The sequence below is a fragment of the Leptodactylus fuscus genome, chromosome 2, assembly GCF_031893055.1.
Source record: "Leptodactylus fuscus isolate aLepFus1 chromosome 2, aLepFus1.hap2, whole genome shotgun sequence".
Lineage (NCBI taxonomy): Eukaryota > Metazoa > Chordata > Amphibia > Anura > Leptodactylidae > Leptodactylus > Leptodactylus fuscus.
Genome location: NC_134266.1, coordinates 246,513,910 through 246,530,251, shown reverse-complemented (window position 1 = coordinate 246,530,251; position 16,342 = coordinate 246,513,910). Strand labels below are relative to the sequence as shown.

The following is a 16,342-nucleotide window of genomic DNA, read 5'->3' as shown; positions in this document are numbered from 1 at the left end:
CCATCCTGGATACAGGCGCCATCTTATGATATAACATTATAGCAGTTTCAAGCATTAGCAACTATATCTAGCATTCAGCTTTAAAGGATAACAATGTTTTTTCATACATTACATGATTATAACCTTCACACCATTTTACAGCTATTGCATTAGGAGAGTCTGTAAGTTGCTGCCTGCTGATGGAAGCCTAGTGCTATATATAATGGCCATCTCTCTATTTACAGGCCCCTCCCGTGACTACCGGAAACAATTTGACTAATAACGTATATTACGGAATTACCATTCTAGCAATTTCCTTACATTCTCTGTAATGTATCTCCGAAGGCAATTTTTATTATACTTGCTGCAGTGATCTCTGATCTTCACTGTGTCTCTGGCTTTCTGCAAATATGTGTCTGTGCCCCCTGCTGCTTTCTATCTCTAGGTCTGGACACTGAAATTTTCAGACTATAAGATTTCAGACTATTTCATCCAGATTCCAAATTAGAGGAAATGCAGGAACGTTGAGTTCTGTATCGAAGATGTTTTATTGCAGAGCAAATGTCCATTTCCCCTGTCTGCATGATTTTCTCTATTAGCTGGTATATATTCGGCTCAGACTGGCTCGCCGTGGTTGCTAGGGGAAAGATTCCAGTATATATTCTGCCTCGTGCTATTACTCCTTGTGCTTAGTTCTTATTATTAGGTCTTACTTGTTACACAATAGATGATGGAACTATTGAGTCTAGAAAAAGAGAAGAAACTGGATGGCAGATATTTAATGCTTGCTAGTGCTGACTGAGATCTTTCCAAGCTCCTGAATTCTGTGGTCTGATGTGTTCACTGTAATGTGCTGACTGCAGATGAATTTGTGACGACATCCAGACGGCATTACTGCAGAGCGCCTCTTAATGTTCATTCATTTGTTCTTTTCAGCCAACCATCTATAATCCTTAGGAAGGGGGGTTTATAGCTTTTTTTTGCTGCTTAAGCCAATAAGTGAAATGGCGCCCTCAGACTCCTTGATCTGCATATGGTAAAGTTTAGGGGTATCCTATATTTCTGCTACAATGCTGCCCCCTCTAGTTGGTGGTCAGTCATCTAACTGAAAAGTTACAAAGCAAATACAATGTCAAAGCTACATCGATAATATAACATATGCTTTACAAACATAGTATGACTTAGCAAAACCGCAACAGTGTGCCTTCTGTGCCTATTTTCCTGCAATCTGGGGATGGGATTTGCACGAACTGTAAAACACAATTTCACGCTGCGCAGGGCTGGAAATGCTGCGATTTGCCCGCAGCAGAAACATCGTGAGAAAAATCGCGGTGTTTTACAGTAAGGACAAAGTGGGTGGGATTCTAGTGAATCCCATGCCCACTTTGTGGTAAAAACCGCCGTGGGGACATGCCACGATTTCAAAAGCCGGCGCAGTTTTGGAAATCGCAGCATGTCAATTATACCTACGGGAACGCCGAGCGTTTCCACATAGGAATAATTGTAACAGAAAGTCCGCGGAAGAAAACTCTGCAAACTTTCTGTCTAAAGTGCTTTAGGAAAAACCGCAATGTGTTGCCGCCGTGTTTTTTCCCGCAGTGCTTTTTTGCTGCAGGATGTCCCTTGGGGCCATAGCCTAAGGGCTCATTCACTCGTGGGCAAAGGGGCGGATTTTGACAGCGGATTTCGCTTCAAAATCCGCCCCTTTACAATGGTGGTCTATGCAGACCGCCGGGCTTCTTTTTTCCGCTAGCGGTGGGCTGCTGCTAGCGGAGAAAAGAAGTGACATGTCCTATCTTCAGGCGGAAACCGTGGCATGCTGGAACGCGGCTTCCGCCTAGCGGCAGCACCCTCCTGTGTCGGCTCATTCATTTGAGCCGACATAGGAGGGGAAAGCCACGACCGCGATGGTCACGGCAGGCGGGTTTTGACCAGAGAGAGACGCGGCGAGCCGCGTCTCTCTCTCTGTGTCAAAACCCGCGCGGATGGTTCACATGTGAACTGACCCTTAGGCTGAGTTCACACTGAGTTTTTTGGTCAGGAATCCGCCTCAAAATCAGCCTCCAAAAAAAGCCTCCCAACTACTGATCCCATCCTCTAGTTCCCTTCATCAGATTGCAAAGGGATTTGATGATTTTCCCAAGTGCATTCAGCGTGAGGTAACGTTCCTGAGCCAACCATTAATAACCTCATTTACAGCATGCCAAAGTGTATAAGTGCCTGTATTTCTGAGTGTGACACTCATACTTCATACTGAGAAAATTGAGAATTTCCGAATATTTTGTTTTTATTTATTTTTTTTTTTCATCAACACGTCTTTAAATCCTGTGATTTCCATCATTCAGAGAGTTTTAGTTCTTGGTATGAGAGCATAGAAGGGACCTTATACAGTAGGGGGAAAAAAGTATTTAGTCAGTCACCAATTGCGCAAGTTCTCCCAGTTAAAAGATGAGGTCAGCCTCAACTATGAGAGAAAATGAGAAAAGAAATCCAGAAAATCACATTGTCTGATTTGGAAAGAATTTATTTGCAAATTATGGTGGAAAATAAGGATTTGGTCAATAACAAAAATTCATCTCACTACTTTGTTATATATTCTTTGTTGGCAATGACAGAGGTCAAACGTTTTCTGTAAGTCTTCACAAGGTTGGCACACACTGTTGTTGGTATGTTGGCCCATTCCTCCATGCAGATCTCCTCTAGAGCAGTGATGTTTTGGGGCTGTCACTGGGCAACACGGACTTTCAACTCCCTCCAAAGGTTATCTATAGGGTTGAGCTCTGGAGACTGGCTAGGGCAGGCCACTCCAGGACCTTGAAATGCTTCTTATGATGCCACATTGTCTTGGCGGTGTAGTTGGGATCATTGTCATGCTGAAAGACCCATCCAAGTTTTATCTTCAATGCCCTTGCTGATGGAAGGAGGTTTGCACTCAAAATCCCATAATACATGGCTCCATTCATTTCATATACACGGATCAGTTGTACTGTCTCTTTGCTGTCTTGGCTGTTCCGAATAGTGTTCGCTCATCTCTAGTTTTCACCAAACAGTTCTAATTTGGTTTTATCAGACCATATGACATTCTCCCAATCTGGATCATCCAAATGCTCTAGCAAACCTCAGATGGGCCCAGACATGTACTGGCTTAAGCAGTGGGACATGTCTGGCACTGCAGACATCTGGCGGTGTAGTGTGTTACTGATGGTAACCTTTGTTACATTGGTCCCATCCCATTCACTAGGTCCCCCTGTGTGGTTCTGGGATCTTTGCTCACTGTTCTTATGCTCATTTTGACCCCACGGGGTGAGATCTTGTGTGGAGCCCCAGATCGAGGGAGATTATCAGTGGTCTTGTATGTCTTCCATTTTTTAATTATTGATTTCTTCACATCACGCTGCTTGCCTATTGTATATTCAGTCTTCCCAGCCTGGTGCAGAGCTGCACCTTTGTTTCTGGTGTCCTTCGACAGCTCTTTGCTCTTCATCATGATGGAGTTTGCAGTGTGACTGTTTGAGGTTGTGGACAAGTGTCTTTTATACTGATAACAAGTTCAAACAGGTGCCATTACTACAGGTAATGAGTGGAGGACAGAGGAGCCTCTTAAAAGTATAAAAGTATGTAAATACTGTGAAACACATACATGTTAGGTATTCCTGTGTCCGAAATCGCCCGCTCAACAAATCTATAAAAATGTTTTTTCCGTACGGTAAATGCCGTAGCAGGAAAAAAAGTTAAAAATGCCAAACTGCCGTTTTTTTCACTGTTTTGCCTCTGATAAAAAATTGAATAAAAAGTGATCAAAGCAATAACATTTCCCCAAAATGGTAGAACTAAAAAGTACACCCAGCCCCGCAAAAAAAGATGCCCTATACATCCCCGTACACGGAAGTATAAAAGAGTTATGGGTGTCAGAATATGGCGACTTTTAGAAAAAAATTTTTTGCCACAGTTTTGGATTTTTGTTAAGGGGTTAAAATGTAAATAAAACCATATAAATGAAGTATCCCCAGAATCGTACCAAAACACAGAATACAGGGGACATGTCATTTTGGCTGCACAGTCAGCGCTGTAAAAAACGAAGCCCGTAGGAAAGTCGCACAAATGCAGCTTCCCAGTACATTGTATAGAATAATTAATGGCGGCACATGAAGAACAATTTGTCCTGCAAACATTAAGCCCTCATAGGGCTCTGAGAGGGGAGAAATAAAAAGGTTATGGAGTTTGGAAGGGGGAGAGTAAAAAACGAAAAATGAAAATCAAAAAATGCCGTCGGTGGGAACGGGTTGAAGAAGAAGTTACAGGTCTGTGACAGCCAGAAATCTCGCTTGTATGTAGGTGACCAAATACTTATTTTCCACCATAATTTTCAAATAAATTTCCAAATTAGACTATGGGTCCGTTCACCCTTGCGCTCAGTGTCCGTTGTGTGCATTTCACCGAGTTTCCGTCCTCAGTCCCGGTGAAACTGGACAGGGGACGGAAACCCGGCGGTCAGCTTTAAAAACCAATCACTTGAATGGGTTTGTAAAGGTGACCGCCCGTGTCCACCTGCTGCCTGTCTGTGGGGAAACCGTTTTTTTTAGCCGGACACAAAGCCCTGCATGTCCGACTTTGTGTCCTGCTAAAAAAAAGTGGTTTTCGGGCGGACAGGCAAAAGGCGGTCTTTATAAATATGTGGGTACATTACTAATATTTGGGGGCCTTTATAGATATGTGGGTGTATTACTATTAGTTGGGAGCACAGAAAGGGTCTTTATAAATATGTGGGTGTATTACTAATATTGGTTACTGAGGGGCCCTTATAAGTATGTATGGCGTTCTCTAGCGCCCCCTTGTACTGTTGTCAGTCTATCTGCCACCTTCCAGCCATTGCTTTCAGTGAGATTTCCCAGCATCTCCTCCCTGTTACTGCAGACTATGAGCAGGCAGCGCTACACTAGTGATTAGAGCGTCCCCTGGAGGATGCTGCAGTAACTGCAGGATAATAAGCTCCTCCTCAGCCAGCTCTGTGCCCTGCATCCGCCCGCAGCCATGACAACACTGCAAACACAAGCCGGTAACGGCTCAGGCGGGGACCTTCTTCTGCCACCAATCAGGAGCTAGGCTGGGCACAAGCCATCACTTTCTGCCGGGGCCCCCACAATACCGGCCATTAGTCCGCCCTCACGCGGCTGTCATCGCTCCGTGCCATACATTAGGCTGTATCACTGACCCCAAATTGGTCGCGCAAGGCATGACGGGACCTGTAGTTTGTTACTAGTGTGCGGCGTAAGGAATCAGCGGACGCCGAACTACAAACCCCAAGAGCCCGGGCTCCTTGCAGGGATTCTCCATCCTTAGCCCCCAGTTCATTGATCCCTATTGTAGCGCACACACTGGCTCAGCGACCCGGACTGTAATAACAGACCCCAGTAGCAGGTGAGTGAGGTGTGAGCGATGTGAGGGGGACGGCCTTGTGTTATCAATGCGTGCATGTGCCATGGGGTGTGAGCAGGGTAATGCTATAGGGCCTTGTGCACTCAATATACATCTGCCAAGGGGCTTGCTGTAATATGGCTGGGTATTGGTTAGTCTAGAGCACGGCCTGTACAACCTGAGATCCTCCAGCTCCTGGGGTACTACAACTCCCAGCATACCCTGCCTCATCCAATAGCCCAAAACTTTTAATGCACCCCATATTGATCGGTTGCCAATGGATATGACAATGAATGCAGGAACTGCCTATGGTCTGAGACTTCTGAGAATCCCAGCCATCATGTCCTTATTGTGGTCGGGTTATCGGGCAGGGACACTATAGGTATGAGAAGATACCCCGGCCACGTTTCATATGCCACCCCCCGAGAGGTGCAAGTCATGACTGAGTTATCCAAATCAGGTGCATACCCGTGTGTCTGAATGGCGACCTATGCCAGGAGGACCTAGGGTAGATTCCTTGTATAACTCACAGGGCTGTGAAATCCGTTTTGGCTGGAGTCAGAAAAAAAGTTACCGAATTTGACTTAAAATCTTAAAAGTTTCAGAATTCTCAATTATTTTATACAATTATTAATATTGTTCCATATGCTTACTTTCATAGAAATCAATACATGGTTTTTAAAGGGGTTGTCCAGGGAGTTTTTTCTTTAACTTGCCTGGTCCGGTGGAATGGGTCCCTGGGTCATGTGATTGGAGGCAATGTTTGGGGGGGGATCTTTGCCTGCGATCACATGACCATGGAGTCATGATGTCACCGGTACCCCCAGGTCAATCAAAAGCATTCTGCCGCAACAAGTAAGTAAATACAATAGTCCCTGACTGTACTGGACCCATAGTCTTGTACTGTCAGAGGGAACGTTTCTTACCGCGCAGCAATAATGCTAGGCTGTAAGGCCCACCCTTCTACCAATGGGGAGATATCCCAGGGTCCGATATTTGCAGCACTGGGGCACATACCGGGAAAGCCGACAGTGAACTGAATATGTGCGGTATATAATATCACACATTAAAGAGATTCTATCATTAAAATTGTATTTTTCTGCCTACCACGTCGGAATAGCCTTAAGAAAGGTGATTCTTCTCCTACCTTTAAATGTCTTCTCCGGGCCGCCGTTCAGTAGAAATCCCAGTTTTCATCAGTATGCAAAAGAGTTCTCTCACAGCACTGGGGGCGTCCCCAATGCTGCGAGAGAAATTTCCAGCACCACCTTCATCTTCTTCTGGAACGGCCTCTCTTTGCGTCTTCTTTCGGAGGTGGGATCAAACTTCTAGGCTTCGGGCAAAGGTGACTGCGCATGCCCGCCGGCCACAAGAAAATGGCCGCTTACACATTAAGTGTAAGCGGCCTTTTTCTTGTAGCCAACGGGCAATTCGCAGTTTGAACCCAGTGCTGGAAGATGACGCGAAGAGAGGCCGTTCCAGATGAAGATGGAGGCGGCGCTGGAGAGTTCTCTTGCAGCATTGGGGATGCCCCCAGTGCTGTTTGGGCACTGGGGCCCACCCCCAGTGCTGCAAGAGAACTCATTTGCATACCGTCGAAAACCGGGATTTCTACCGAACAGCGGCCCGGAGAAGACATCTAAAGGTAGGAGAAGAATAGCCTTTCTTAAAGGGGTATTCCCATCAACATAATAATATCTATATTTGTAGATAATGTATGGGGTTCACAATCTACACTTAAAAAAAAAAATACAATATCAGAAAACGGTAGTATTGATGTATTCTCCCCATTCTCTCTCTGTCATTATTCACTACAATATAAAAGACTCATCTTAGTTCCGTCTTGTTGTCCATACAATACTTTATCTTCCTTTTGAAAAGTGAACAAACGCGATGGAAGAAAGCGCCAGGCTTGTTTTTTACATTACAGTGAATGATGACGGATCCTGTCAGAATATGCCGTGTCTTCATTCTTCATTTTGTCGGATTTTTAGTTTATTGTTATGATCCAAGGATGGATCAGTACAATGGACTAAAAGAATCCAGTGTGTATGTGTTATTTGCTTCAGTAGGCATTTTTGTATAACATTTCATATATTTTTTTTTTGTTTTGTTTTTACTTGTCACTGTTTTCTGCAAAGTTGCATGAAGGTGGTTGTGTTTATTAATTATTAAGTTCTATTTTTATTCACAGTATCCTGTTTTTTTTTCCCAAATTTTTTTTTTTGAGGAGCATTGTAACTTCTTGTGGTGTGTAGTATATATTTTAGCACATTTGTGGGGTGATGGTAAATTATTTCTTGGCTTTTGTTTAAGCATATTTAAGAGTACAAATCCTTTATGATAGTGGTATATAGAACCTTTGCACAGACTTACCCATTATTTTTACATTGTTTTTGTGTGTAAATTTTGGCTTACACGTGAGTTTTAGGCTAAAATGTATTTTTTTATGTATTTTGTTCATTGCAAACTTGCATGAAGGTGGAAATAGCTGTCAACAGTCCGTCAAGACCATTGCAATTGTCAGGTTTCCTGCTTTCAATAACTATATAGGGGTGCACTTGGTGTAAGATCCATTGAATTTATATGTTGTAAGTTTTCAGCTTAAATAGTATGTATGAACTCTGCACCATATATAACATAGAACGCTAGTTTCACACCCCTCCGCTTGGAAAACCCGCAAATGGAAACCTTATCCCCTTAAACCCATGGACCCAAACCTGTGGAAACCCGCGGAGCCAGTAGACTATAATGAACCTCCTAAGTACTGAGGGGGTTAGTATGATTTCCTTTTTTTTAATCTTAATTAATTTTTTTTCCAGCTCCCCAGTACAGAGTACGGAATACTAAATGGTTCCAATAGGAAGCACAATTTGTCCTACCAAAATTAAGCCTTCAAATGGCTCAGTTTTTTTGTTTTTTTTTTAACATTGTGATTGAGGTGTCATGGTAAAACTGTAAAAATTGTCCTGGCTACCAGTGATGCATAATTTCCAAATCATCCTGGTTTATCGATAGCTTAGATTTGTTAAAACATTTTTATGGTTTTATGAAAATAACAGTAAGGGCTAGTTCACACGGGGATAAGCGTCGCGCATTTTGGTCCTGATTTTGACGTGGGAAGCCGCATCAGAATAGGACAAAAATGCGACTGTCGCGGCTTCCGACAGTTGTGGCCTCCCGCTCTGGAGTAGGCCCAAATGAATGGGCTTAGTCCGGAGGGTGCTGCTGCGAGGCAAATGCTGCGGCAGAATCAGCCTGAAGAGAGGGCAGCTCGCTTCTTTTTTCTGTGAGCGGGAACATACCACTCATGGAAAAAAGGAAGATAGTGGTCTACATAGACCTCTATTGTGAGGGGGATTTAGCGCCAAAATCCGCCCCCTCTTGCCCTGTGTGAACAAGCCCTAAAGGGTTATTTGTATCTTGGAGATATAAAACATTTGTGGCAGTCTCCTTTCACTTCTATGGGAGTTCTGCAAATAGTCCAGCACAAAATCCATGTGAGGCCCAGAGTTGGGTCTAGGACTGGGCAATTGATTGAATGAAATCGACCTGCTCCATTTTCAACTGAACAGGCCATTGGATGCCCCATCGGATGACAGCAACTGACATTAATACCGATAGTGTGAGGCCTGGTTCACATGGGACTTTTTTGGCCCAGATTTTGAGGAGGAGGCTGCCTCAGAATCCGGTCCAAAAAACGGCTAGCTGCGACTGGATGTCGGTGCAGTGCATACAGTGCACCAGCATACAGTCGCGGCATTCTGCTCCGGATTAGGCCTAAATGAATGGGCCTAGTTGGAAGGGAGTATCGCGAGGTGGACATCCGCGGCTGAATCAGCCACGGAATCCGCCTGAAGAAAGGGCATGTTGCTTCTTTTTTCCGCGGGCGAAAACAGAAACCCATTGATTTCAATGGGAGACAGTTTTTGAGCCGGATTTTGGCGCGGATTCCGTGTCAAAATCCAGACCAAGAAACCCCATGTGAACCTGGCCGGAACAAACCCTAACTGAACCAACTATTTTAAGAATAACAATCTGAGTACATGTTGAACGAGCGATGGTGAAAAGTTGCGCCAACTAACATTTTTGTCATGATTGAAGAGATCGAGAGATTGACCCAGAGATTCGACAGGCCAATTTCTCTGTTTTATGTTCGACAGAACAGAAAAGTTTCAGATTGTATGAACCTTTGTGCGACTTTCACATGCTACCAGTTGTCTTTCAGCCGTTGTGAGACATTCTGTGCCAGAGTAGAGGTAATGAGGTATTTTTACTAGGGCAGCAGAGGCGTAGCTGAGAACTTTTTGTCTTTTCATCCTATAATACAATTTTCCTATTTTGAGCAGATCACGTTTCAATTGACATCAGACACTTAAGAAAAAGACAGAAATCTTATTTTTTACCCTTTCATCTCGGACACCTACACATCTCATACACGGGCGCGTCATCTAATTGAGGAAGTGTAGGAACAAATAGCACGCGGCTTTTAACTCAACAAAAACAAGTCTGAGGAGCGCACTTAAAAGGAATATTCATTATGTAGTTATTCTTGTAAGGAATCTTCATGTATATCTGCATGCTTTGTCTCTGTTTTCTTTAGGAAGTCTCGGCACATTTTGTGAAAATAGGACAAAGAATAATACCTTGCTTTTTCACCCATGTCTCTTTTATTATCCCCCTTGAGGTCCTTGAAATTCTTATAATTTGGTTTTGTGAAGTCGATTTAACTTCAACCTACGAATAATATTTTTTCTGGATTTCTGATCTTAAAGGGATACCCTACTTCTCAATGGATGGAGCGCCGCACTGGGTAGGTAATAAATCGATGGCCAGCGATCATCATGCACAGTTCCCATTCTAACCCAGGCAGGATACTTGTTGACTGTAGGATGGGACCTGATCAGTCAGTTGAGTCTCTCTACGCCAGGGGTGCTCACACTTTTTCAGCATGTGAGCTACTTTATAAACTGACCAAGGCAAAAGATCTACTACCCACTTCTTGTGGGTGGGGCTGGCCTGTGGGCGGGGCTGGGTATGTGGGCGGGGTCTGGCAGAGCGTTAGAGCAGGAGACAGCGGCGTTCTGTGGCCGCCCAGGGATCCCCGGTGTCTGCTTGTTCACAGCGCAGGCGGAGAGTTATCTCTGGACACTGGCAGGCTGGGGCTGCAGCAACCCCACCTACCAGTGTCCGGACATGACTCTCACCTTGCGCTGTGAACAAGCAGCACCCCGGCTCCCTCCATCCTTTAGAGCGGGGGGCGCGTCATCCCCCGGAGCTTCTGCTGCCCGGCCTGCAAGTGTCCGGAGTGCTTGTTCACAGCGCAGGCTGAGAGTCGACTCTCAGCCTGCACTGTGAACAAGCAGACACCGGGGATCCCTGGCTGCATCCCGCGATCAACCCATACGTCCTTTGCGATCGACCGGTAGATCGCGATCGACATATTGGGCACCCCTGCTCTACGCCCAATGACAGATCAGATGGGAGACTATACATGGACAACTTGTTTCAAACAGGTCTAGTAGTGACTTGCAAATGGAAATGGCCCTACAACCCATCGAGACCAATTTTGGGTGGAGTCAAAATTGAATACCGTTACCAGTTCCATGTCGTTTACGTCTCACTGCTGATACGAACAACAGAGAGCACAGCGCAAGTGTAAACCTAACCCTAGGAGATCTAAAGCGAAGTCTAGAACTACATACACGCAACCAAGGTACAAAACAGCCATTAAAAACATCCATTTTTCATCCATCTTGCCTCGAGGGTCACCCGGTTTCATGCGAAAAAAAGCGATAGAAAATAGGAAATTGCTTATATTTTGATGGGCTCATTAGCCCCCAATGAAATGAATGCTGTCATGTGATGTCTGATAAAAAAATGGACGTCACTCTGCCAGTTTTCCCTGTCATGTGAATGTAGCCTAAAGGCTGGATTCACGTCTGCGCTGGAGTCTCTATTTGGCCAGACAAAAAAATGTGCTGCCAGTCCAACTTTTTTCGTCTGGCAGTTTCAGCTTATAGCAACAGGTACCTGATAGACCCCATGATAGTCAATGGGGTCCATTGCTCACCATTGGCGTCCACTGTTTTAGCGGTCTATGAGTTTATTATTCTGGTCCCCTGAATGGACCAGAACAACAGATACCCAGGCGTAGATGCAAACATAGTGGAAACTGGAGTTGGAAACCTCTGGATTACTGGGCATGCCCATAGATGGCGCTAAATGGTTGCATGAATTTGCCCACGTTTTAGATAGTTTGTTTTTTTTCAAACAGGCCTGCATGGTCTAACTAAAAGTTGTGCTTGTGCATAAATGTAAGAAACAACAATGAGTATGTACTAAGACCCTTTGTATTACGAAGAGTGCGCATGCATCAATAGTAGGATCATTCTAAGACATAATGGGATCAAGAAAAAGGAAGTGCTGGAATATGTATTTATTTTTCTGTGCATTTCCTTAGTTTTCTGTTCTTTAAAGCATGTGTAGGATAAACCAATATCTATCCTAAGATTTAAAGGGAGTGTAGTTCCCAAAACCCAGTATATCACTTCTAGCCATAGTCATGCAGATAGATTGGTTAGGGTCACCTGACTCAACTATTGTTTTCTCTTTATGAATTGCTGCATTTGATCCAAAGAGATAAGCGGCAACATCTTCATTAATCCAAAGAGCTCAATTGCATATTGACAAAAATAGCGATATCTCGGAAATGGAGGCAGCAAAACCCCCCCAGAAAACACTATTTTATTAGGTGAGCCTAACCCATCTATCTACTGGACTGGGTTCTAGGTCTCTCTTTAAAAAAACAAAAAAACCCATATATATTGTAAGCTGATGGCTGGTCAGGTAATGGAGGGGGTGTACATCTCACCCAGACTACTCAGGTGGATGAGATGAGAAAACTCCAGAAAGAATGTTTCTCAGCACATAACTATTGTCTGCTGAGGGTTATTTCAAAGTTCCGGTTACTGGGCTGGATTTTTAGGAATGACAGGTAGGATTGGTAGTGGGACCTGTCATTCCACCCCCCTCCAGTCCACTCTTTGGGGATGTTCCGGCAGCGACTCAGCTGTTGAGAGTCTCCTCGTCAAGGAGGCTTAAGAAGTTAGCTCCAGCAGCAACACTTTGGAAGAGTTTGGCTGGAGAGCAAACAGAGAAGTCATATTTTTGGAGCTGTGTCCTGAATGATTCTATTGGCTTTTGGATTTCTGTTATTCTAGGTGAGGTAACCTATTCTATGATTAGTTAGAGCCTAGCCGGGCAGGTATTTATTTTTGTATTGTTTTGTTTTGTTGCTGCACTACCTTTTTGAGTGAAAATAAAACTCTACCTTTGTTTTGGACTAAAGAAACTGGACTTTTGTACCTATGCCACTCCACCTAGCAACCTCAGACCCTGACAATATATATATTGGCATATATATACTGTATATTGTGAGAGAGTGAAGGGTGTGGTTTGGGAAGACAGGTACATTCCAGCCTGGCACCTAAGCGGTGTATGGTAAAGGCCCACACCAGGGAGATCAGTTGGGTAATCAAGGCCTGATAATAGTCTGTGTGTGAAGACTGTGTAGTGTGGCACCACACTGACAGAGCTGACCTATTCAGACTGAACATACAAAGCAGGTACTGTACCACCCGTTGTTGTTGCCAAGCTGGGAGTCTGGTAGCCAGGCTTCTGTATAGGCAGGGAAAAGTTTGTTTGTGTTTAGTTTAGTTCTCAGCCGAGAAGGGTTTTGTTTGGTTTATTCTGTGCCTTTGCAAAGGCAACTAACGCGCTGCAAGTGATTAAAGCCTGAGCTTGCGTGCAACCCAGTGTCTGTGTCCCTGCTTCCTGCACTGCTACCGAGCATCTACCTGAGCGATTCCCCACAGTATATATATATTTATATTTATATATATATATATATATATATATATATATATATATATATATATATATGGGCAAACTAGATGCATGTGGACGTTTCCTGCAGTCAGTCTTCTATGTTGGTGCAACCTATAATTAAACACACTGTATTCATCTTAATACATATTTACACAGACGTGATATTTAGTCAGTCCAGGTGTTGCGATAAATCCACAGTACTGCAGGAACCTTCGCTCGCGCGCACACGATTGCACATTTATATATTTTTTTATTTGTGCTCTGTAATCAAGTCTCGGATAAAAGAATAAATATGAATTTTAAGAGCCAGAGGGGGGAGCAGGAGGCTTGCGGAGGATGTTTCTCCAGACACTGCGTCTGTAATTGTGAGATGTTCCACTTATTCTCTATCTCAGGGGCTGTTTACTGAATCATTGGGTGTGTAATAGACTAGTGTATCTCCTTCTTTTTTTGCTATTGTGTTGGTGACTATTTATGTAATATAACTTATCAACCTATTTCCTTTTCTTTTTTTTTTTTTTTTTTTTCTCTCTTTCCGTTTTCTTCGTATTCCTGTCTTGTTTTTGTTCCCTCCCCTTCTTTTTCTTTTGTATTATGTTGAGCAGGTACTGCACTAATTTATCGGTTTGGGGTTTCCTCCTGAGCCGCCCCTTTTTCCTTGTCCATTTTGATTAGTGACGTTGCTCCGTTTGTTCCTTTTTGTTTATATGTTTTAATTTTGAAAAATCTCTAATAAAACCCGTTTACACATAACTTATCAACCTATCTAACTTCCTTTCTAATAGAAAACAGACTGTGACATTTTCCTTAGCAACCCTCTAACTGAGCTGTCACTAGGGAAAGTCCGTACACATTTATATTGTAAATCTGCAGAGCTGAAGCATTTACCAAAAGCAAGATGGTCTCTTCAATGGGCTGTATGTTCGGTTTTATGCCATCTAGAAAACTGGTTCTGGTATCACTAAAAAGCTGAGAATCTAGTACTGGCTATACAAGAGTTAGAGATATTACTAGTTAAAAAACAGTCGGTAAGTGCTTCAGTTCTATAGGCTGCATTGAGCACATGTGTACAGACATACTCACGCTGGCAATGCTTAGTTAAAACATTTCTAATGGGAACGTTACAGCCTGTTTTTCTATTAAAAGAAAGTTAGATAGGCTAATAAAGTATATTACAATAACATTCAACCCTCCCTGATAAAAAATGGGAGTTACACTTTAAAATTCCTAAAAATTATAATATCATACAGAAATGTGCTTATTGTTATATAAAGAGGATCAGTCACTTAGAAATTGCTAAGCCCTTTGAAGTCTGCAGTGCACTGTTCGTGTTTGCTGTTTTAACAGTTAGCAAAAGCAAAAGTACAGTACAGTTGTTGCGATTTCCAACACCATTGCATTTTTGGAAATTGCAGCATGTCGATGATACCTATTGAAACGCCATCTGTTTCCATATAAGTATAATTGAAGCAGAAAGTCTGGAGAGGAAAACTCTGCAGACTTTCAGGAAAAAGCTCTGTGGGAAAAACCACATTGCGTTTCTGCCTCAATACTTTGCTGCTGTGAAATCATTACCCCTTCCCTCAGTGTGCACACTATGGGTGCATGTAGCCTTAAAGCTATTACCTAAGTTTGGCTAAAATTGCCCACTGGCAGGAGAGAGAGCAAAAAATGTTTTTTCGTTTTTTTTTAAATGTCTGTTAGTGCTATTAATAGGTTATTAAATGCACCTATATACCTTTAGCTGTGTTTTGAGTGATGTCTGGGTATCTCTTGGAGCTTCTGGTATCTCCTGCATTTGTTTACTTGGTTGAGCTTCCTGCTATATAACTTCCTCACTAACCCCTCTCACTCACTCACTCACTCACTCACTCTCCTCCTCCTTCCTCTCTCCCTCATCTCTCTCTCTCCCCATCCATGTCTCTCTAGCAATCCCTCCCACTACTAGCCCTTCCCTACCTACTCAGCCTATACCTCGACCCCATTATATACTTGCCTCTCTTTTTTTTTTTTTCTTCTGGGGATAGCCCCTCCTTCTTTACTGATTGTGCAGGTGCGAGCTTTTCTCCCAGCACTGCTCTGTTCTCTGCAGTGATAATCGACTTCTACTGTGCAGGCGTGGGGCTGCGCAGCAGAGGTGGATTATCGGCAGCAGTGCGCAGAGCAGCGCTTGGAAAAGAGGGCGCACCTGCAGAATCAATAAAGAAGGAACCATCCCACAGAAAAAAGCCTGGGGTGGATGGAGGTGGAGTAGTAGTAATGTTCCGCTTCCACTGAGGCCAATCATCGGCTTCGGCGGAATTTTGGAAGAGACCCAGAAGAGCAGAGGAATCTGGATGCACAGAAGAACACTGGAGCATTGAGGACAGGTGAGTATGCTTTTGGAAAGGACCCTGGGTTTTTATGTCCGTGTTAAAAAAAAAACAAACGAACATGTGACGGATTTAGGAAACACTAAGTTATGGATAACAAATCAAATCCCATTGAAATTGGGATTTTTAACAGATTTATGACGGATCTGTTAGTGCCTGTTAACATTTCGTAACGGATGCTAGCAATGGACACTACTAACAGCAGTCCCCTAAAAGCTGGAAAATTAGTTAGCCCTTAACCAATATAAGCACATAAAACCCAAGCCTTGGGGCAACACGGTGGCTCAGTGGTTAGCACTGCAGCCTTGCAGCACTGGAGTCCTGGGGTTTGAATCCCGCCAGGAACAACATCTGCAAGGAGTTTGTATGTTCTCCCCGTGTTTGAGGGGGTTTCCTCCCATAGTCCAAAGACATACTGATAGGGAAAATGTACATTGTGAGCTCTATATGGGGCTCACAATCTACATAACCCCCCCTCCCCCCCCCCAAAAAAAAAAAAAAACAAGCCTCAAAGGTGATTATCACTATCTTGTTTCCATATTTGATGTTTGTGATATTATTGGTAGTAGACATTAGGATTATTAACCAAATTTGTGTCTTTTCACATTGCTACTTATTTCCCTTGTCTTACTCTGTGTTGTTGTTTTTTTTTTATTTTTTGCTATTAATTTGCTTATATATAATTT

The 16,342-nt window shown here is 43.4% G+C and overlaps 1 protein-coding gene across 2 annotated transcripts in view; it reads left to right on the top strand.

Annotated features, from left to right (window-relative positions):
- Positions 1-5,005: 5,005 nt before the first annotated feature.
- The window catches only part of KATNAL1 (katanin catalytic subunit A1 like 1), a 109,419-nt gene continuing 98,082 nt past the window's right edge, over positions 5,006-16,342 (top strand). The window contains exon 1 of one of the 2 annotated variants that reach the window (XM_075265986.1): positions 5,006-5,397. The gene's annotated coding sequence lies outside the window, so the exon portion shown is untranslated. The remainder of the gene's footprint in view (positions 5,398-16,342) is intronic. The other variant, XM_075265987.1, reaches the window with a different exon arrangement.